This window comes from Catharus ustulatus, chromosome 2 (genome assembly GCF_009819885.2).
Source record: "Catharus ustulatus isolate bCatUst1 chromosome 2, bCatUst1.pri.v2, whole genome shotgun sequence".
NCBI lineage: Eukaryota > Metazoa > Chordata > Aves > Passeriformes > Turdidae > Catharus > Catharus ustulatus.
The window spans coordinates 2,420,333-2,441,817 of NC_046222.1; the positions used below are offsets into that span (position 1 = coordinate 2,420,333).

The 21,485-nt window shown below is 39.0% G+C and overlaps 1 protein-coding gene across 1 annotated transcript in view; it reads left to right on the forward strand.

Moving 5' to 3' along the window:
* Window positions 1–21,485, forward strand: part of EPHA3 (EPH receptor A3) — a 171,788-nt gene that overhangs the window by 12,182 nt on the left and 138,121 nt on the right. The window contains exon 2 of the mRNA XM_033053498.1: window positions 3,959–4,023. The gene's annotated coding sequence lies outside the window, so the exon portion shown is untranslated. The remainder of the gene's footprint in view (window positions 1–3,958; window positions 4,024–21,485) is intronic.

Below are 21,485 nucleotides of genomic sequence, written 5' to 3' on the forward strand. Positions count from 1 at the left end.
ACCAGGAATCCTTTCCAAGGCATTCTGTTGGAAAGAATTGTCAGTAGCAGGAAAACTGTTCAGCTTTTTTAAGAGTTACCCCTGGTAACTGGCTGGGCAACCTCAGAGATTTTTGTAGGAACCAGCTGAGTGATGGTCACAGTTTTGCAGGAGGAGTTGGTACAAGGAGAGAAAATGAGTTGTGTGGGAAACTCATAAACTTCTTTCATCTAGTAAATATGTGGCTATAGGAATTTGTAGGATATTTAAGTAGTGAGTTTCATTTAACTTTAATTGTATGGGGAAATAGAGATGAGGAGCACACTGAAAAATGCCTGCCAGTGAGGATCTGACTGAGTACATCTTCATGAATTGGTTCACAAAATGGACCTGACCAAGTGTTGTATTTTACACTGTTGCTACACTAAAGTACCTGTCAGTAATGAGTTGATGTAGGAATCAAGTGCTTGGGTGAAGTTTTGCATTTTTACCTTTTACCTAACTATCCAAACCTGTGAAAAAAAAAAATCAGACCATGAGTTTCTAACCCATTCTTTACGTATTTCTTATGTCTTAGTGTAGGAAAATGCTATTTTCTTCTCCAGTTTCCAGATTAATATGTAGTGTTAGGAAATAGAATGACAAAATGTACCATTGCTTCTCCCAGTCATTTTTGTCTAGAAACCAGGACTGTACCTTCTAAGTTCTGCATTATTGTTTCCTCTCTATCGAGGTGTGCAACTCTCTTGAAGTCACAGGGAAAATGAATGTCCTGTTAGCTTTATCAGGAAGAAAAAGGTGATTTTTTTCAGGTTACTACTTGAAAGGAAATAATTTTTTTGCATTTTGGATGTTATTAAAGAACAGAGCAACACACATCTGATCCAGAAACCTCCTGTATCCAGAGAGAAAACCTCCCTTGTAAGAACTTCTAAAATGTGGTGAAACAGGTTTGGGCATGGAAAAGCAGTGGTTCCAGTCTGGAGGAGATGAGGAGAGTGGAATGAAGGAGAGGAGCTGAAAAATTATTCTTAAATTCATAGATTTGATCCTGATGATGTCAGGTTGCCTGTGCCTGTTGTGGGGGACACTGAATATTTAATTGCCCCCCATGTCCTGTTGTGATGCCTGTGAGGGGCAAGCTGGACCTGCTGGGCAGCTCTGGAGAGGGGAAACCCCCAGCAGGCTGTGGGTCCATTGCCTGGCTGTGTTTGGCAGATGGAACTGATGAGTTTGGACAGAATTCATCCATTTCAGAGGTGACAGTGGTTAGCTTTTTTCTTCTGCCTTCACTCAGAATCAGGATTGAATGCCCAAGAGATGGATTTTTTGTTCGGACTCGGTTGTTTATTAAATCTTATCTAAAGTACAGAGAGTTCTTCAGCACTTCTAGCTACCAAGCCAAAAATGAGAAAATAGAGGTGAATCTATCTAGTTGCAAGGTCTTTTAAACCTAACTATCCAATTAAAAGCTAACAGCTATATTATTTATACTTTTGACCCAATAACCAAACACCTGTGACCTGCACTGTGGTACTGACTATCCAACCAAGAGCGATCACCTGAAATCATGAAGAACAAGAAGGAAGAGACAATGCCCCAGAATATCCATCTTGTATCATATCTATTACTATATTGTAAAGCCCCAAATTCAAAACCCTTTACCATGTGAAATTACACACTTCTATACTAATTACACACCTGTGACTTTAACTCCATCACTCAAATTTGGAAGTCTTTTCCAAAGTCTCAAGTCAAAAGCAGTGTTCTCCAGGGGGTCAGTGCCAGAAAGCACAGAAGGTTTGAAACTCCCAGGCTTTAGGGCTCCAACAAGAGTGGCTGCAATCATGTTTCCAAGAAGCTCATTCTGAAAGGATAAATGCATCACTTAAGTTTTCTCCTGAGTGATTTGCCTCAGCCACTTCTTGCCAGGTGATTTTCCTCAGGAGCTACTCTTCCTCCAGCACGAGGCAGTGCAGATGCACAGCAAACAGATCTGTCTCATCCCAGGAGATCTGCAATCTGTGGGAATTCCTACTAACAAAAATGAGGAGTGTGCTTTTCCCTTTTGAGTTTTTGTTGCTGGTTCCTTTTTATGGATGCAAACCTTGCTGCAGAGCAGCCTGCCCAGGGCCCTGTGTGCTCAGTAAAGGACTGGCTGATTTTTCTTTGTGTGCGTGATTGAGGACTTGATTCAGAGCTCAGAAATATTTAGTACTGGATTATGTTCTTTCTGTAAGATTAGTAAAGATACTTTGTTTATTGATGTAGATAAAACAATGCTATTGCTTTCTTACAAAGGGGGGTGTAACTGCAGGGGGAAACATTTTTCCCACATAGATGATAGAACAGCTCAGTCATGGCAATGTAGCAGTGCTTATATATCCATGCAAAACACAAATATGTGTGCACAAAAATGTAGAAAATATGTATATTTATGGTTCTTTATAGCACAATCTTATTTCTAATACTATACACCTGTATCTCCTTCTGTACCTCCTAATTAACAGTAAAAATAATGCCTTCAGAGCTCTTCTATTTTAAAGTGGTGTCCAAAATTAGTCAGCAGTAAAAAGGAGAAAGATGAAATAATGCAAATAGCTTAACTCAACTAATTTATAGATATTCTCCTTTTTTTTATTTTTTTTTTCATCCTATTCTGTTTACTTAGAGCACCAATGCCCAGTACTGGTTCTAGGGGCAGTGAAAACCTTTCAGATTGACAAACAAAAGATGAAGCTGCTACAGTGGCCACCTCTAATAGAGCTGTCATTGTCAGATGCTAAAATGTCCTAGCATATGCTGAGATTTATTTCATTTCTCATTATCAATAATTTCCATACTGAAGGGGAAAAAAAAATAAAGAGGGTCTGGGGGGTGGTGGGCAACAAAAGTAAGCCAAGATTGCAGATAATAAATATTACAGTGTTGCCATGATGTGTATTAATACCTAATTAGTTTATATTTTTATAGAGGCTATTTTCTTTTATACAGCATTTTGTATAAATTCACCTGTTCTGCTTCATGTTGATAAAGAAGTGGTTATTTAGGGAAGTGTGTGATCAAGCACTTGGAGACTGTGTAGCCAAGATGTGGAAAATAATTTATTTTTGTGCTTTCAGGAAACAAATAAATACCAAAAGAAGAATATCCTTTAATCTGAATGTATGTATTTATTTTAAATACCCATTGTGTCTAAAAATAGGTATAAACCCATTGGGATTTGATTGCCTGGAAAATGCTTGACAAACTGTCTACATATAAAATTTTCATTCTCGTATTGAAAATTATTGCATGGCTCAAAAAAAAAACAAAAAACCAAAACCAAACAAACCAGCAAGATTAGCAATCAATTGATGGCCCTCTTTAAAAGCAGGTCTGTCTGAACTAGTAACATAGTAAATAATTTCTTCTGTATCTAATGTGTTACACATGACATTTAGAAAACACTACTGCAAGACAATTTGAGAACAAATTAGATCAGAAGCAAGAAAGAGCTGCAGGAAGAACTTTAATCAGCTTTCATTATTTATTCCTGTATTCTGAGAAAATTATAGATGCCAAATACATGCCTTTAATCAAATAATGATTTAAATATTCAGATCTCACCATTTCAGTAGGATGCAGTGACCCAAATTTCAGGCATCCGAGGGGAAAACGCTGTGGTTTGTGCAGCTGATAGAAGAGTTCTGTTCCCACCCCCTGCTGTAATTAATTTAGCCACTGATCCATTGTTTGTTTTTTGTCACTTTTCTGGTTTTCAGAAGTTGCCCTGTCTGCTGTTCATAGTGTTTTAAGCTAAACAAGACTATGCTTTTCATTTGTCTGTCTTTTTCTTCTGTGCAGCTTCACTGCCAGGCCACCTGAACAAATCCACTTCTCACTCCTCAAATAAATACAGCTCTGGGTATGGGTAACTGAGGTCAACTGGGCAAAGGCAAGAGAAACTCACTCCTCTTCGTTGTGTCTTCTTTTGTAGTTAATCTGCTGGATTCAAAAACAATTCAAGGGGAGCTGGGCTGGATCTCCTACCCGTCACATGGGGTGAGTTCACTAGAGTGTGAAATGGGAAAGTGCTGCTGCAGACCAATGTGCTATTTAACCATTGTTTCCTCTTCAGAGGACACCGTGCAATAAGACTGGAGATGCAAAAATAGACTGCTCTGAGCTTGCAAAATGTGGCTTACATAGCTGTGGGGCCTTCTTTTTAGAACACCCATCCCACTGCAGGTAAACCCCAGGAAGGGCTCGTTCCTAGGGGAGAAACATGAAAGCAAGAGGTGCACTGAACAACAGCAGCAAAAAGTTGTCTTTGGGTGCTGCTCCTTTTAAAAGTGTATTTCTAAAAGAGATTATGGCTCTGCTTCATGGTGTTACTTGCTAATTTGTTCAGATGGAAGTAGTGGAAGGTGAAAAATGTGTGGACATAAGCAGCTGATGTAAGTACTTGTTTGTAACTTCTGTGCTGAATTGTTGCTGAACTGTTCAAGTTATGAGTTTTAATATTACTACAGAAATGTCTAAATGTGGTTGGTGGTTGTTTTGTTTACCTTGCATCCAGATCTGACGAAACCAGGCATTCTATTGGAAGATTTAGAAGTGCAGTCTTAAAGCACCTGGGATTTCCAATTTACTAACTCCATCATTTGTATATAGTCTTTGCTAGCAGACTCCTTTTAAAAATTTGTGATAATACTGATGACTACATAGTGCATATCTGTCTAGTGGTGCTGATGTGTGTTCACCCCCCACTTCCACGTGGAATGTGTGTTTGTGTGTAGGAGCATCCCATTGCTCTCTTTCTGCATTACATCGTGCAGATATGCAGGATGGCTCTTGCATCCCTGCATTCTGTTTCCCCAAACACAAAAAAAACCACTTGGCAGGTTGAACCCCCATGTCCAGAGCTGCCCTTGCTCTCAGAGAAGGCTGAGCCATCAGGTTTTTGCTGAAAGAAAGCACCTGTGAGACTTTCTTTTGCTGTTCTTTCAGGGTTTTTTGTAGCTTTGTGCAAGCTGTTGATTCACCTTTATCACTTTTACAGAATCAGGGTTAACAGTGCCTTTGCATCTCTGCCTCATGGGATTCCTTTGCTAATGTTTAACTTGTGCCTTCTTGATATTAAGTATTATGCAGGTGTTTAGCAGTATTTAAGGATGAAGGTTTGGTTCATTTTTTGAGTTTATGCATGGATCCCTCTCTGGATAAAATTTTTCCATTCTCATGGGAAAGAAGTGGAAGAGGGTTCAGGTTTCTTCCTAGTGGCTTTTTCTGCTGACTTTTCCCAACAAGAAATGCCTCTAAACAGGATGTCCAAGAGGGAACTCTCCAGCAATTTCTTGCTCATCAGGGATTTTTTTTTTGTTTTCATTTGCCTATTTTTTTTTGGTGAAGCCTTTCTCTCCCAGCTCCCACTGCTCCTCTGCTCTGCTCTCCTGCTCTGTTCAGCTCCTTGCAGCTGTGCAGATCTGCTGCTCTGCTCCTGCAGCTGTGTCTCTCCTGCCTTGGATGCCTAAAGCAGTTGGTAGGGAATGATGCAGGGTATCATGGGGGCTATAAGGAAAACAGATGTGCTGCTCTACCCCACCAAAAAGGGCCCCCGGATCTGTCAAGGCCAATTTTATTGGCTTCTGCAAGTTTTTGTCAGGTAAATCCAGCCCAGCTTGTTGTTTGCGTGTGTTTGTACATGCTGTTCCTATTTACTGCCATATCCTTAGATATGGGAGCCAAAGTAAATCATGGAATTTCACTGATGTTCTTACAAGTTAATGAAATTCTCAGTTAAAAATCGCGTGGCAGTAAATTAATGTAGATCATATGCTGTGACTTTTTTTGGAAGAGAACGGAGGCTCTAGACTGTACTCTTCAAAATACCTTGAAATTTTCAGCTTACATATTGAAATATACATGTAAAGTATAGAAATAACAATGTTTATCCTATCCCAATTGACATTTTGCTGTAAAATGGTGACAACTTGCACATCGTGTGTGTGAGTGGCGCCTTCTTCTTACAGCCCTTTATTTATAGTCAATTAATTAAACCTGGTAAATATGGCTGTGTCTGTCTCTGAGCTAACTAAAATATGAACTTAAACTTCAGTGGAAAAACATTATAATAAAGATGTCACATCATATTGAAAGATTGCTAATAGCAGAGCAGTGATTTACAAGGTAAAGCTGATAGAGCTGCACTGGAGGCTGTGACTCACAAATGAGAATATTGGTGTTGTGCCAGCTCCTCTCGAGCGTGCAGCAGTGTTCACATAAATGTCACTACACCAAAGCTGGTGACTTACAGAGTTTTTAAAAATAATTTAACTGAAGTGTTTAACAAACCTCTTACTAGGTTAATAATTTTGTCCTGTTGATACATGATATTGATTGATTTTCTGGCAAAATGACCCAAATTGATTTGCTCTTGTTCTTTATTCCTTTAACTTGCCCTCGACTTGGGCATATGTAATAATAGCTTTCCAGAAATTCCTGAATATTCATGTTAAGGTTTGTAGCTCATTTGTATTCAGGGGTTTGTGTGTCCCACATGAGCACACTGTAATGGCAGTGGTTTAGACTCTGGTGAGTAATATCACCCTGGAAGAATGTGCTCTCTCCTTGAACCATCCCACACAGCCACAGCCTTGGCTCCAGGAACACTGATCTGGTCAAGCTCATTAAAACCCCCTCAGCACAAAGCATTGGCCCCTCCAGATAGCAAGGCACAAGAATTAAAAAATATAATAGCAGGTTTTGCTGATGCTTGAGCATGATTGGCAGCAGCCACAAGGCCTGTGTCCTGTGCCACCATCCCCAGCACCTGCCCAGGCAACCTTTTTGTGATGCCAATCAGTCAAACCCCAGCTCCATTTCTATAGGTTTCATTAAAAGGGAAAGAAAGAAGAGCTACTTACTCTGTGCAGAGTATATTATTGATATGCTGATTAAGCATAATGCAAATGATCATTAACCGTAATTCACATAAATTACAGCAGCACAGATGTGGGGGGCTGGGAGGATAAAGCAAGTCACTTTAATAATATACAATAGAAATGTGATGGATAATTCATACAGGACAAAAGGAGTACAGTGCAAACGCTGCTCTGCATATTCATGGGAGGAATTGTATTGGTTTCAGCATCATTTTTTTTAGGGAGAAAGATGTATCTGACTCCTGCTCCATGTCTTTTTTTTTTGTGAAGTTTGAAAAAAATAAATATATTCGTGACATAATCTCAATCCACGTTCTGCAGTCACGCAGCTTGTGACTCAGTCTTTACATGTTTATTAGTCAAATTTATGGACTTGAAATTTTTGGTCATGTTTTTTTCATGTAGCCGGTAGAAAAGTAACAGAGAAATCACTCTTGTTTTGTAGCGAGAAGGGAATGCTGTGGCATTTTTTTACTGTCATGTAAAAGATAATAGTTAAAAAAAGAAACCAAACCAAGTCAGGAAAAACTAATCACAACAGAAACAACTCTAACAAAAATGAGTTCTCAATGAGTTCTGTACAATGAGTTCTGACTAAAGTTAGTAAAATGAAGGCAAAATTTAAGAGACTGATTGGAAAAATGGTTCTGTCTTTGATCTTAACAGCTTTTCAAATCCCTGAGTTTCTTCAGAAATATTAGATTTCTTTGAGAGCTGGCCATACTCAGTACCTTAAACTTTTGGGCACGTAGTTTGAAATCTGGTGTGGATAGCTTGGCTTTTTCTTAGTGGTCACTCTGATGGTCATTTGAACAAATTGAGCTGATCATTCCAGTAATGGAACTGGTTCATCAGTAATTGAGGAGAGAAGGGCAACATTCTCTGCTCCCATAATAGCTGGGGTTGTGCTGGGAAGGCTAGAGCCTGCGTGACTGAGATTAATGAGAGTTTTTCCATCAACCAAAAATTGGGTTAGAATAAAAAAAAAATCCCAGCAAAAGTGAGGAAAATGCCTCCTTTCTTATATTTCAAAAGACTGAAAGTAGTTTGTCACATTAGCCTGCCTTGCTGCCTACCCAGGCTGCTGGCAGCCTCCTTGGTTTCATTTGTTCTGCTTTCAGTGGTTGGCTAATGTGGGGCACTATAAAAACTTTTGGGTCTTTTCTTTTTGTGGGATATCATGGACAGAATGATTGCAGATGAGCCTAACTTATATAAGCATTTGGATGTGCCTTGTGACTAGTTGAAGGTAGAGGAGAATTTGTGCAGGGTCCATCCTGGCTCTGATGAGGGTGCACTCAAATAAATGTTCAAGAATCAGTTTCTCAGGCCACTGTGACTGGGAAGTTTCTCTGTTAAGGCAGAAGAAGTTTTGAAGATTAATAAGTATTTCCATGAGGTTTGTTTTCCTGCAGCTTTGTGTCTTGCTGTTAATTGCATCCTGTTCCATAGAGGGTTTGGATTTTGGTTTTTGGTTTGGTTTTTTTTTATTTTTAGTAGGTCCTTAATGCCGGTGGGTTTCCTTGTGTCATGCTTCAACCTTCCTCTCAGCTGGGCACACATAAAGTTTTTCTTCTTTGCACAAGTCTCACATTTTCACACCACTGTGGAATCTCAGGGCAACTGAGCTACCAAAAAACCTCAAAACTGGACAACAAAAATAGAAAAATTAATCAACCACTTCATTTTAGGGTTTTTTGGATACTGATTGACATCTTAGCCTGTGTTCACCTTTTGTCTGACACCAAACTTGACAACTTCAAAGCAGTACTGTATATAAAGTGGGCAGTGTTGCTGAAATTACTAAGTGGTTGTGAAAATCAGTGTCAAAGCATCAAACAATTGGTATGAGACAAAAGACTGAAACTTAAAGGTATCTTTGTAAAATAAAAAATTTAGTCCTTGTTTTAAAAATGAAAACAATCATGTTATTCTATATACTTTCTTTTTCCTATCCATTGGCAGTGGAATTTCCTTAGTACTTCTCAAAACAATGTGTTCTGTTAAAATCAAGATTTATCTGTTTTGCCTGAGCTCTGGTCTCCTTACAGTAAGCTCATGCTGTTACCCTGCCTTCCACGACTTGTGTATCATGTCTGAAATGCAGGCAGGCTGTTGTGGTGATTGCAAGTCAAATGAATCACTTGGGATTCTGGTTTTGTGATTCATAGACTTTGTTTCATCTTGCTGTGAGTGGCTGATTGGGAAAATAATTTTTTTACTGTTAATATGCTTATTTTTTTCCACTTCAGTATGTGCTTTTGGGGTGCACTGAAAGTGTATTTGTTTCACTTGATTATCCTTTTTTCAAAACAGTGAAAATTTTAAAATACAAAAGCTTTCATAAGTTTGTCCTTTTACCTTCAGTTTTCTGTAATCAAACATGTACTGTTTCTCATTTTCAGAATTCTTTTCTTCCTGCTGGAATAACACTCTCTGAATGTTCTGCTGTAAAGTGAATGATTTTGCTTCGGAGAGGGACAATTAAAAATCTGCCCGATTTTTTAATTTTTTAAAGTCTCATCATTCACACTCAGAGACTTGAATCAGAATGCAATGGTGGTTACTTCAGTTTGTGGGTGCTGCTTTTACACAAAATCTGAATCAGTAAAAAGACAATTATTTGTATTGTACTTTTTTCCCTTTCTGATATATCTGTCTTGTAGCAATGTAAAGCTATGAGAATAGGTAAAGATGTTAATTCTGTGAATATTGTTGTATTCATGACTGATTTTGAGTAAATGTGAGTTTTGTTGGTATTTTCAGCAGCAGTGTGTAAGTAATCAATGGCAGTGTATTTTTGGTGTGTTTTAGCTGGTTTTGTCTTGTGTTTCATCTGTGCACTGTCTTCTGCTTTTATTACTTACTTCTTTGAAAGGGAAGTTTAAATCAAACAAATGGAGTTGACTAAAGAAATAAGGGAAATGCTTTGGGGAAAAAAAAAAGAGATTAAACATATTACTTCAGAATTTTATGCATCCCTGGTCTTGTTAGGAATTGTTACCAGAGAGAAATGCCTTCCTTTTTAAAATGTGGAGCACTATAATATTCTTAAGATCTTTTTTTTTTTTTTTAAATAATTGTAGTCTGCATTACATTCATTTGAAAAATTCAATGTGATCACAATGGTGCAATGCTTTGGTACATTCTAAAAACAGCTTTTAAGTTGATCTAAAGTAGAAATTGTGCTGGTTTCAGTGATTATGATTAAGTGAGAGAGGCTTTTCTTTTTTTCTACTTTTTTACTATGTTACTTCAAATTATGACATTTCTCTTAAAGTTATAACAACAAGAAGAAAAATACAATAAGGGCAATGTCCTTATTCCATATTTTATAATGAAAAATATGGACACTCTCCCTGTGTTTAATTAGCCTCATCAGCCCAATTATTCACTGGTAATAAGGTTGCTGAGTGTTGGATATCATTTTTCTGTGGTTTCAAATAAAAAAGGAAAAAAGGAAAGAACAAATTTTGGCTTTTGTTCCAAGAGTTAAATAAAGATCTTATTTAAAATTGGAAATGCAGATATTTCAGCTTCCAGTTTTCCCTTTTAACTTTCGAAGCTTGGAAGCAACCTCATTCTCCTCATGGGCAGAATTTTATTTCTGTCAGCAGAAATCCAGGCCATTTGTGAGAAGTTCCCTCAAATGGTCTCATCACCACGAGGTATTTTTCATTTTGTAAAGAAACGCTTACTTCATAATTTTATTCTTTTGTGCTGAATTTATTTGCATAAACCAGAACAGAAGAAAGCAAACACAGGAACTGTCATGAAATGCAGTATTATTTATCACAGGGGCACACTGCAGTCGGCTTTAAGAGTGTTTTTATAACACCAAGTCCACAAGACAAGCAAGTCCCGTCTCCAGTTAAAAACCCTATAAATGTTTTCTCCTGATAGCTTTGCTATGCTTTATGGTCTCAATAGCTTGGGTAGGTAGTTCATGCTGGATTTTCTTTCTTTCTTTCCCCAAATATCTGTGAGCATTCAGTGTGAGATGAATGCAGCTCCAGAAGAGTTTGAAGTGCTTTTTAAAGGAATGGGGCAGCGGGCACTGGTGGCTGGGCAGGGAGAAGGAAGGAGCGATCCTGGCAGGGTGTCCACGGCAGGAGACAGCGCTGCTCCATTCCCCAGTTCCCCCAGAGCTGTTTGTAAGGGCAGCTTGAGGGCTGTGCTCATTAATCCCCTGATTTCTGTCATTTCTCCGGGCTGTTCCCGAGCCTGGCCGCGGGGGAGCGGGGGCAGCGCCGGCGGTGCCGAGAGCGCTTCCCGGCCGGGAAAGGGACATTCCCTGTCCTTGTCCCTGTCCCTGCTCCGGACAGCCTCGGCAGAGCGCTGGGTGATGATGGTGAGGAGGAGGATGGTGGAGCACGAAGCGCCTCGCTGGGAGCCCTGCGGGAGGCTGACAGGCTTGTGGGGAGCTGGGACAGCGTCCCACAGCGCAGTGCCCGGCGGGGATGTCCGTGTTGGTGTTCTTCCCAAAGCTCATCCCGCTTCCCGTCCCCGCTGCTGCTTCCCGAGCCCCATCCCTGCCCGCTGTGTGTCCCGGCAGGTGGCCGTGTCCCCGCGCCAGGGACCGGGCCGCTGTCCCACACCGGGACGCTGTTCCATAGCCGGGATTCCGTCCCGCACCTCCGCGATTTCGGCTGCTCCGTGTGTCCCCCCTGGGATAAACCATCCAGCCGCAGACCCAGCCGGTGTTCCGGCTCCTGCTGTCCCCGGTTCGGCGTTTGGAGCAGAAGGTGTCACGGTGGAACTCGTGTTTTGTGCTCATATTCCGCTTTCCACCACCGGGCCGTGTGGCGCTGAGGGTGGAGGCACCATCTTAGCACAGTAAGGCGATGCCATCTCCGAGTTTCACCCTGTGACATCTGGGTTGTTTTGTCCCGCCTGGCTGCGATTTCCCCACCTTTATCTCCAGCTGTTGTGTTTGCCGAGGCCCCAGAGGGCAGCCGTGGTTGTTTTGCTGGTTTTTTGTTAGCACAGCACGGTGCACGGTGAGAGCTGTGCTGCCCTGTGCTCACAGTATGCAGGGAGGGCCAGTCAACACCATCCCTCCTCCAGAGACTGACAATTGATTGTAGTTGGACTCTGGGGGGAAAAAAAATTGATTGCTCTGTGTTTGTGTTTTTAAACAAAATAAAAGCCTAACCCCAAAGTGAATCTCTTACATCTAGAGGAAAGTTTCTGTTTGCAGCAGCTGAAACTTAGTTTCTAAATTGGATGTGTAGGTTTATATGTTGCACTTTCTGAGTAGAAAGGTAGGAATTAGTATCCTGTATCGGTTGTTTATCTTGGAATGTTAAAGGTAGATTTTGACCACTAATCCTGTAATTAGTGCCTGTTCAGACTTCATTGATATCAACAAAAGCATTACAGTGAATTAAGTTGGTTTAAGTTAACTCACCCAAAAGTTATGACTGATGGGAGAGGGTGATAGTGTTGGTTATGAGTCAGGCTGGAGAATGGCATAAATCAGAATCTACTTTTCACTTGGAATCTTCATTAAAATGTTGTGCTGAAATGTGACTTATTTTCAGAGGTGTAGATTGCCAGAGACAAATTAAAATATTGTTTAGGAGAGTTGCCAGGAGGCCATTTACTCCATCCAGTCTTCTACTCAGTGCAGGATTATTGCTCAGGTCCTACCAGGTCAGCAGCTTTGGTTTTGGAGAGTGGAATCTGAGGTTGGAGATAAAACAGCCCCTCCAGGCAGCTTGTTTCAGTGCTTCAAGTGGGTAGAGTTCTGCCAGATACCTAACCTGAATCTCTCAAGACACATTTTGTGGCTGCTTTCTCTTCTTACACCATCTGCTGTTACTGAGGAGACTTTGTGTTAACTCCCTTTCAAGTTGTTGCAGGCTGTAATGAGATCATTCCTTAGCTTTTTTCTTTTTACAAGACTGAACAATCCCTGTGTCTTTGTATTTGTCCTCTAACTTGGTATTGAACAATCCTATTAGGTGTGATGCCATACTCACTGCTGTCCTGGCTTCCTTAATGGGAAGGCTAATGTGGAAAACCTCTAGCAGGATGGTGGAAAAATATCCAAGAATGGGATGAAGGTGCTTTATCTGTGTCAGTGATCTAGTGTTTCAGTCTAGAAACACCTCACAGCAGCACTGCAGTTTAGTTTACATTCCTTTTACAACCCAGGGATTTAACAAGTGTAAGCTAAATGGGTTCTGGAGGGATTTCTTGAAAAGAAAGATAACAACATAGTGGCTTATTTCTTCACAGCTCCTAAAAATGAGAAGTCTGGCCTTAAACTAACTTGTGATCAAAAGCTCTTATAATAGGAGACATGTTTCTCTAAAATCTAGACCTTTTCCAATCTTAATAGCTCTTTCCATGATGGCAGAAAATCTTAAAATTGTATTTTCTGCTCAGAGGGGAGATTTTTGTCTAAGATTCAGTAAGAGAAGTGCTTTTTGGAAATTGGGTGTTTTGGGGTTGGTTTGTTTGGGTTGGGGTGGGTTTGTTTGTTTGGATTTTTGTTTGTGTGGGGGTTTACTTGTTAAAAAAACCCAAACGTTTTCCGTGGGTAAACAGGATACAAAAAAAGAAAAAAGCTGAGGAAATAATGGCAGCTGAAGTGAAGGTGAGAGCTCTGGGTACGGTGACATTAAACATTCAGAGCTGTGTGGAGAGATGTCAGGTGTGAGGCTGAGTGAAGAATCAAAGAGTAGAGTGAAATCTCCAGAAAGGAACCTGGATTTAAATTGCTTATGGAGCTGTTTCTGCTGCCTTCCATCTGGAAGGCTTGGAGCTCCTTTCCCATGTGACAGTAGGGAATAAAGATGCCACAACAACCTTCATGTTCCAGAGAAAAGACAGGTCCCTTTGGTGTCTTTGAGGGGGAGAGAGCTTGGGTTAACTCCTGGTTTCCCTGAGATTCTGACTTCATATTTCAGAGGTTGATTCAGTGACATTTGTGCCTGTCACCTGTTTAAAACTCTGCTTTTTGCAGCTCTGTAAGTACTCACTTGGAGTCCAAACAAACAGGGTTCTCACTTTTGTGCTTTTCACAAGAGTTAAAACCCCAACCAGAGCTTCAGAAGTTAATTTTCTTCCTGGCTGTGTAGTTTGATACATCATGTGCAGTGAATTCCATCAGACTTATGGGATGTGTAACCTGGCAAAGCAAACACTGCTACTGGAACTCGAGCGTTTATGTTCCCTGATATCCTTGTGTTACCTGTTTAACTTTCGCTAATATTTCTGTGACACTTTATTAATAAACATCATGTATCCATGATGGTAATTTAATTTTACTCTGAAACCTGGTAATAAATGTTTGAACTGCAGAGCATTTCTGTAGAAGTGTTTTAGCCTGAAGAAATGTTTAGAGGAGAAGCTGTGCTGCTCTTGTGCTGATGGCACCGTAATTCAGCGGTGTGTATTCAGAAGTAAATGGTTTTCAGATTAGAACATCCTCTTACAATGGAAACATCCAGAGGGTGAATGTTAATCAGATCTTGTAGAAAAGTGCTGTGTGGATGAAGGACAGGCAGAGGTGGTGAGGTAATGCACAAAAGAAATGTGCAGCCCAGGTGGAAACTTTGCCTTGATTTGCCAGAACCACAGCAGTCCTGAATTGTTACTCTTGTAGACTGGGAACTAACTGGAGCACTTGAAAATACTAAAGGCAGGTGTTGGTTTTAAAGCACAGAGGGTGGGGTGGGATGGGCAGTTCTGGGAGCAAACCCCTTACTGAACATCAGCACTGTCACGTTTTTAATTTGAATTGTGTTTTAAGAGAGTTGTGCATTGTCTGTCTTGTGCTGCAGCAAGCAGAGGGTGCATTGTGGGCTACACCACTGACTTCGGAAGAGTTTGGGGTTTTTGTATTAAAGTATGGGTAAAGAAAATGGAAACAGAAGCTGAGAGAATGGAAAACGCTTTAAAAATTGTAAATGCTGAATGTTGTTCTTAAGATTTTAGGATAACTGACTTACCTTGCATGCTACGTTTTGAAAATTCATTTGTTGTGTGTGACTGCACTATTGCAATGTCTTGATTTAGAAGGTGGAGGGCAGCATTAAACCCATGGAGCTAATTTACTGGGGTAAACCACTAGTAACAGAGACACAAAGTGAAAGTCTGCAATCTGCTGTACAGGCTGAAATGTGGTGACTTTGAAGACAGACCAAAGAAAATACAAAAAGTTTTACTTGACTTAGGGCTGTGTTTTAATCTGAAGAATGGAATGTTCCTACATAGAAGGTGTAAAAGAGCAATACAATCTGTTATTAAGTATATAATTTGTATTAAATATGTAATTGTTTGTGTTTATATCCTTTGAAAATGAAGAGGCTTCAGCAGTGGAGCAAGGAAGTGCCTGAACTGAAGGTTCATGGATTCTGTAATGCTGATATACAGAAATTTTGCAGGCTGTATCTACCACCCTATTTTATATTTAACCTGAAATGTGTATTTAATTGCCTCTGACATGTTTGGAAGTGAACATTTTTAAACCATATGCATTTTAACTGGTGCATGGTAGAGGTATTTACAAACACTGGCCAAATGTGATGTAGGTTTGTTTAACCTGCTTCCCTAGTTGAGTTCAAGGCAGTGCTGTGACCAAATGTAAACAGATTTTGTCATGGCTACTTGCAATGTGTTGTATTTAGGAATCAAGTTCATTTAGTAACTTATGGCAAGGTTTTATTTGTCTATGCCTTGTTCAGATTCAAATTGGAATTGTGCTGAATTTCCATTGTAACTAAGAGTAAAATATGATTTCATGTAGGTAATGCTCCTGCCCTGAACATAACAAAGAGTTGAGTTAATGTAAAGGTTTTATGCTTTGGGTTTTTTTCCCTTCCTCTAGCATCCTAAATGTGAGTAATGTTTTGAAAATGCATGAACCAAAATGAGTATAAACTATATTTTGGCATCACATTCTGTGCCAGACATTGTGGAACAAGGTCATAGCTGGAAAGGACAGTGGTGGATTGAGTCTGAAGAGGAATCATTGGTTCAACATGACCATAAATGCCTTTGTTGTGAAGAGAAAATGAATGCATAGTTGTGATAAGTAACCACTGATGGCTGGTGTGAGCAATGGACATGGTATTCTGAGCAACTGGAAAGGTTATGGGATAGCTAATGGCATTGTTAAAATGATAATAAAGTAAAAATGCCAAAAGGTCAAAATGAATAATAAAGATATATTGTATTATCTGAGAGAGAATGGGCAAATAAAAAGAAGAAAAAGTGAAGAATCTTAGAAGTAACCCAGGATAATTTGATTAATGTGGAGTTTGCATAAAACCAAAATTAGGTTAAAAACGTTGTTTGAGTGTCCACAAATCTCTAAAAATGTGTAAACACAGAATAATGCAAGAAAAATGATATTGAGATAACTGACAGAGAATAGTTCAGATTTAGGTTTTTAGGTGTCACTTGACATTTTGTGTGCTGAAATGAACATGGATATAGGGGAAAACAGGAGATCACAATACAGTAGGTATTAAAAAGGAACAAAAGAAGATGGAACTAGGAAGAGACCAAGAGGAATTTCAGGAAGAAGGAGAAAAAAAGAAAAATGAAGGATGCAATATTTAAAATGCATAATCGTGTATCAACAAGCTGAGAAAGAGACATGCATGAGTTATAGGTTATTTTTTTTCCCCTTGTTTATTAAACCAGGAAGAGAATCTCTGGGGTCTGTAGGGAAACATGATCCTTTCTAGAGGGTTGTGTGTTCCTGAAGCAGTGACTCCTTCCATAGCAGCATTCTCCCTTTTTTTCTTTTCTTTTAAAGTCTCTTTTCCCATGGTTCAGCAGGTACCTTAATGGGTGAAATAAATTCAGAGTCCTGGTCAAAGATATTAGAGTCTAAATCAAAATTCTAATAGTTCTTTGCGTACAATTTTAGGGACAGAGTAGAAGTTCTCTGTGGTCTTTTTTTTATTTCTATGAAGGTCACATAAATGCAAATATCTTTATAGTCATGCACATTACTCACTCTTTCCTGCTAAAGAAGTTGAAAGACAAAAATTTGTATACATTTAATACTGTATACAACCTTTGCTGTGCATAAAAACATATATGTAATATGTATATAAAAACATATTTCATAGCCTTACAGTAGATACTTATTATCTGTGAGTTGCATTAGGTCCTGACAGTTCAAGGTTTTTTATCACTCCTGTTGTATAAATCCTGTCTTTTCTTCTTGCAAACAAGTTGGTGTTTTTTAGTGCTTGCATGATGAATTTCAGTTCAAAAGAAACTTATATTTATTAAACTAGAACTTCTGCTGCTGGTATATCAGAGCAGCCAAATGCAGTGTTTGTAAACTGAAGGAAACACTTGTGGAAATCAGATTTTTATTTTACTGGAAGTTAAAGAAACCCCAAGCAGAGATCAAAGCTATGCCATTCCCAAAGAAAGCAGCCAGTATTAAAAGAATTCAGTTTAATTCAAATGAAGGCTATAGACCAGATCATTGTATTGATATCAAGTTCTTTGTGATTGATGGTACAGGAGTGAATAAGAAACTAATTTGATAGTCATTGATTTTGTGCTGCAGTGTATTGACAACGTGCAATGTGATATCTGCCTTACACAACTTGACCACTTTCTTATTGCTCTTAAAGGTTATTCTTTATTTCTCTACTTCCTACCTTTTTATTAATATGAAGAAACGAACATCCATCTTTTCTGTTTTGAGCAACTCATTTGGTTTCATTGGCACGGAGTGATTTGGCCTGGACCACTTTCCTCCTTGTGAGAAATTAAGTCTTCATTAAATCTCTGACTTCCACAATTTTGGATGGCTACATGTACAAAAGTTTTACTGGGTATGCAGTGTTGAAGTCTAGGTGATAATTTCCTCTACCTTCTACCATGTAATTTTTTCTTATGTCTTCTTTAAACTCTATTGCCTTTATTCCACAACTTTGAATAGTTTCAGACAGTGTTTTTGAAAAGTCATCAAAGCACATAAATGCAATTTATTGTATAAACTTTGGAACTTCGAAAGCATTTGAACATTAATACTGAAGGCAATTTCAGTTTTTAATTATATTACCTCTGGCTTTTTGTGCTTGTAGGCATAGGAAATTTAAGAGTTGCAGAAGAATTTGATGTAAGATATGTCATTAGACCTCTCCAAAGGTCTGTCAAAAGTGTAACTTGCAGCAAAAAAATCCACATATTTAAGTTTTTGTGACAAATTGGGATCATTAGCCTGCTTTGCATAACAGTGAGCCAGAGAATTCGCGTAGAGTGGAATACTGGGACAGGTGGAGGCTGGGGACATGAAAAATAAGTTTCAATTTTCAAAAGGCACCACTTTAGCAGTTGTAAGTGCAGCTGGAATTGACCCAAGCCAGAGTTTCAGTTTAGCAAATACAATTGTTTGAGTTTGGTGGAATTATCTGAGAAAAGAACTGGGAAAAGGAGCAAAAATTAAACATTTCAGTCAGTGAGCTGGATCATTTTAGAAATATCTGCATTTTAACATGGAGGATTACTGTGGTTTTATTAGTGTTATTACAAAACACCTCAAGGAGACCTAATTTAAGTTTCATTCTTATTTGTAGCATAGGATCTATAGGCCATGTGCATGATGTGTTTATGGCTGATACATTTATCAGCTGTAACAATGTCCCATCACATTTTTGAATGTTAGCATTTTAATTGCACATATTTGACTTGAACTGCTTATGCACCTCCTTTAATGATCAAGTCAATGTATATCATAAATCAGAGGAAATCAGACAAAGAATAGTCTTTTGTGTTGTGTCTTTTATGACTTAGAGTTTGAGACTAAAATGATTTTATTCTGTTTTTAAATTTGCATGACCCAGATGTTACTTCTGTGTCGAGAACAAGCGTGAGCCTCCCCAGAATATTTTTTTTTGTCAGAACAAAATAGTTAAGGTTGTATTGCAATCATTTCCATAGCTGGTAAAGCTCATATCATTTGAAAAATTTATGGACAATATATTACAGGGGAGGACTGCAGCGTGATAAGTGAGCACAGGATATTAAAAGAGATTATACACAAAAAAAGAAAAAAAGAAAAAAAGAGGAGAGATTTACTGTACTCGGGAACTGCAGAGTGGATGGGGGAAAATGAGAATGGAAAACTAGCTGGCAGATAAAAAACCCCAAGCAGCTGAAGGTCAAGCACTGACAAATTCTGTGTTTGAGTGTGGCTTTGTCCCTTTGCCCAGTGTTCTCCTGGTTCTGTCACAGGACAAACTCCCCCATCCCCTCCTGAACACTCTGGGGCCACCTTGGTGTGGGCCATGGCTCATGGAGGCAGCACAGCCATGCAGGATTGGGATCAAATTTTCCAGCCCTTCCTAGAAAAGAGGATTGCACTCTGCTGTCCTACCATGAAATAAAGCAGCTGGATGGGGTGAGGGGATGCTCTGCTTGTTTGTTGCTTTTCACCCTGAATTTCTGAGTGTTTCTCTGTGTGTAACTGACACCACAGCTCACAGCATCTCTGAATTTGTTCCACTTTGACAGAAATACCTGATACTTCATTGTCCTGTGGTTTTTAGCCTCCTTCTGCAAATGCAGTGAATAGGATTTTGTCTTTTTTTTTCTCTAGATGGTGTTTTGCTCAAAGCAGATGTTTTATGACAAATAATTTGAGGGTGTAACATTGAAGAGATATGAAATTAAGCTGCTGGAGTGCAGCATTGTCTGGAGAAAAAAGTAGAGGCATGTGGAAGAAAAATAATGCAACATCATTGCAATTGTAGTTGGAAAAATGAATGTGTTTATTTTGATGAAATTTACTGAGAGAAACTTAAGATGACTGTGGTGTTCCAGTGCAGTTTGCAGTATAATCCATTATATTAATTTGTTTTGTGATAAGATTTCATTAGTTTCTAAGCAATATCTGGATGTTGTTTACCTATCAATTTTAGTTGTTGTGAAAACTTTGCTCATAACAAAGCTTTTGAGTTGCTCATAATAAAAATACTTCTGCTTTGAGGAGCATTTATCAATCTATACCTTACATAGAAGGGGTGTGATGGACAGAAAAGACCTGAAATATGAGTTTATGCCTTTGTTTTCTCCTTGTGGAAAATAGAAGTCAAAGAAGTCACTTGAATTCCAGAACTTATTTCACCATGATTGTATTAATTCAGTCTTGAAGGACCTACCTGCAGATACCTATTCTGGAGATAGCTATACTAGAGATGTTTATTCTAGAAATTGCAAAGCACTTCCTTACCCCCTAGAACAAATCCAAGCAGATTGGTAAATACCAAACTTCAGTGGCAGCAGGTCCATAGCAGTGAACTGACCACAAGGAAGTTGGACACAGAATTGAGATGAGACGTTGCTGTCATTTCTTTTCTTGTCCTGTTTAGGAACCTTAGTAAACACCACTTTAGGATGTGTTAGCTTCCTTTGTTTTCTGCCAGAAGTCTGGTGCTGATGCAGAATTGTGTGTGTCAGCTTTAGAGCTGATCACACTGTGTATAATTCATTAATATTTTAAGAACATCTGATTTTAATAGCAGAGCTATTTTACGACTGATGTTTTAAGAAGCTGTCCAGAAGACAGCTTGACTTCATCTTTCCCTCTGTGTGTTTTCTTTTTAATAACATCTTGCATTTTAACTTATTTTCTTTTTTATTTAAAAATCTCTGCTCTGATATTTTTGTTGTCTTTATTAAGGAAAATCACAAAAGATCACATAAACATATCCTTAGCTCCAGAGGGTTCAGAACTTGGCTGGTCTGGTTGCTTCATGTCTTGCACTGTTTGCTGAGCAGTGGAGTATTTTTGTCCTTGAGAGGTCTGATGCTTGGGTGCCTGAATGGAGCAATTCCTAGATGGTTTTTCATGACCAAGTAGCACTTGTAATTTTTTATTAATGTCTGTGGCTACTGTTACACGTTTTCTGTTGTCTCAAAATGCAGCATGAGCGGTGTTCCCAAACTTAAGAGTGCTTAGCAATTATCAGTGGTACATATTCCCCCCACACCTTTTTTTTTTTTTTCTTTTTTTTATTGAGATACATATTTCTTCCACTGGATATATTCAGGGTGGATTTTGCTTTTTCCCCCCAGCTTTTTCTATTTTAAACCCATAATTTAAATAGGTAAAGCAGCACAAGAACATAGGGGGTACATTCATTACAATTAATGGAATTAATTGGAGGCTCTGGTCCTGCAAAAGTATCTGTATTTTGGATCCCACTGGAATGAATGAGTTTGCTGTCTGTAAAATTAAACAGACACTTCTGAATTTGGGGTAGCAAGTGTTTTATCAATTTCTTATGGTTGTTGTTAGAAAAGTCAGAGTTGTGAAAGTTCTCTTCTGGCTTTAAGGAGTCAGAACTGTAATAGGGAAAGTTTTAGGGACTGAAACAGCTTTAGTTTTGGAGCATCAGGATGTACTTTGAGGCTGAGGAGTTGTACTTTTCTAAGAATCTTTCCAGCAGTCTCTTAAAGTGAGGTTGCTGACCTTGTCTCTGAAGTTTTTCCTGTTAGCAAACTTCTTGTCAGGCTGTGAAATACAAAGGCATCGTTAAAAAAGAAGGGACCTTGTTGACATTTTATTGGGAATTTTTAAAGCATCAGAAAACT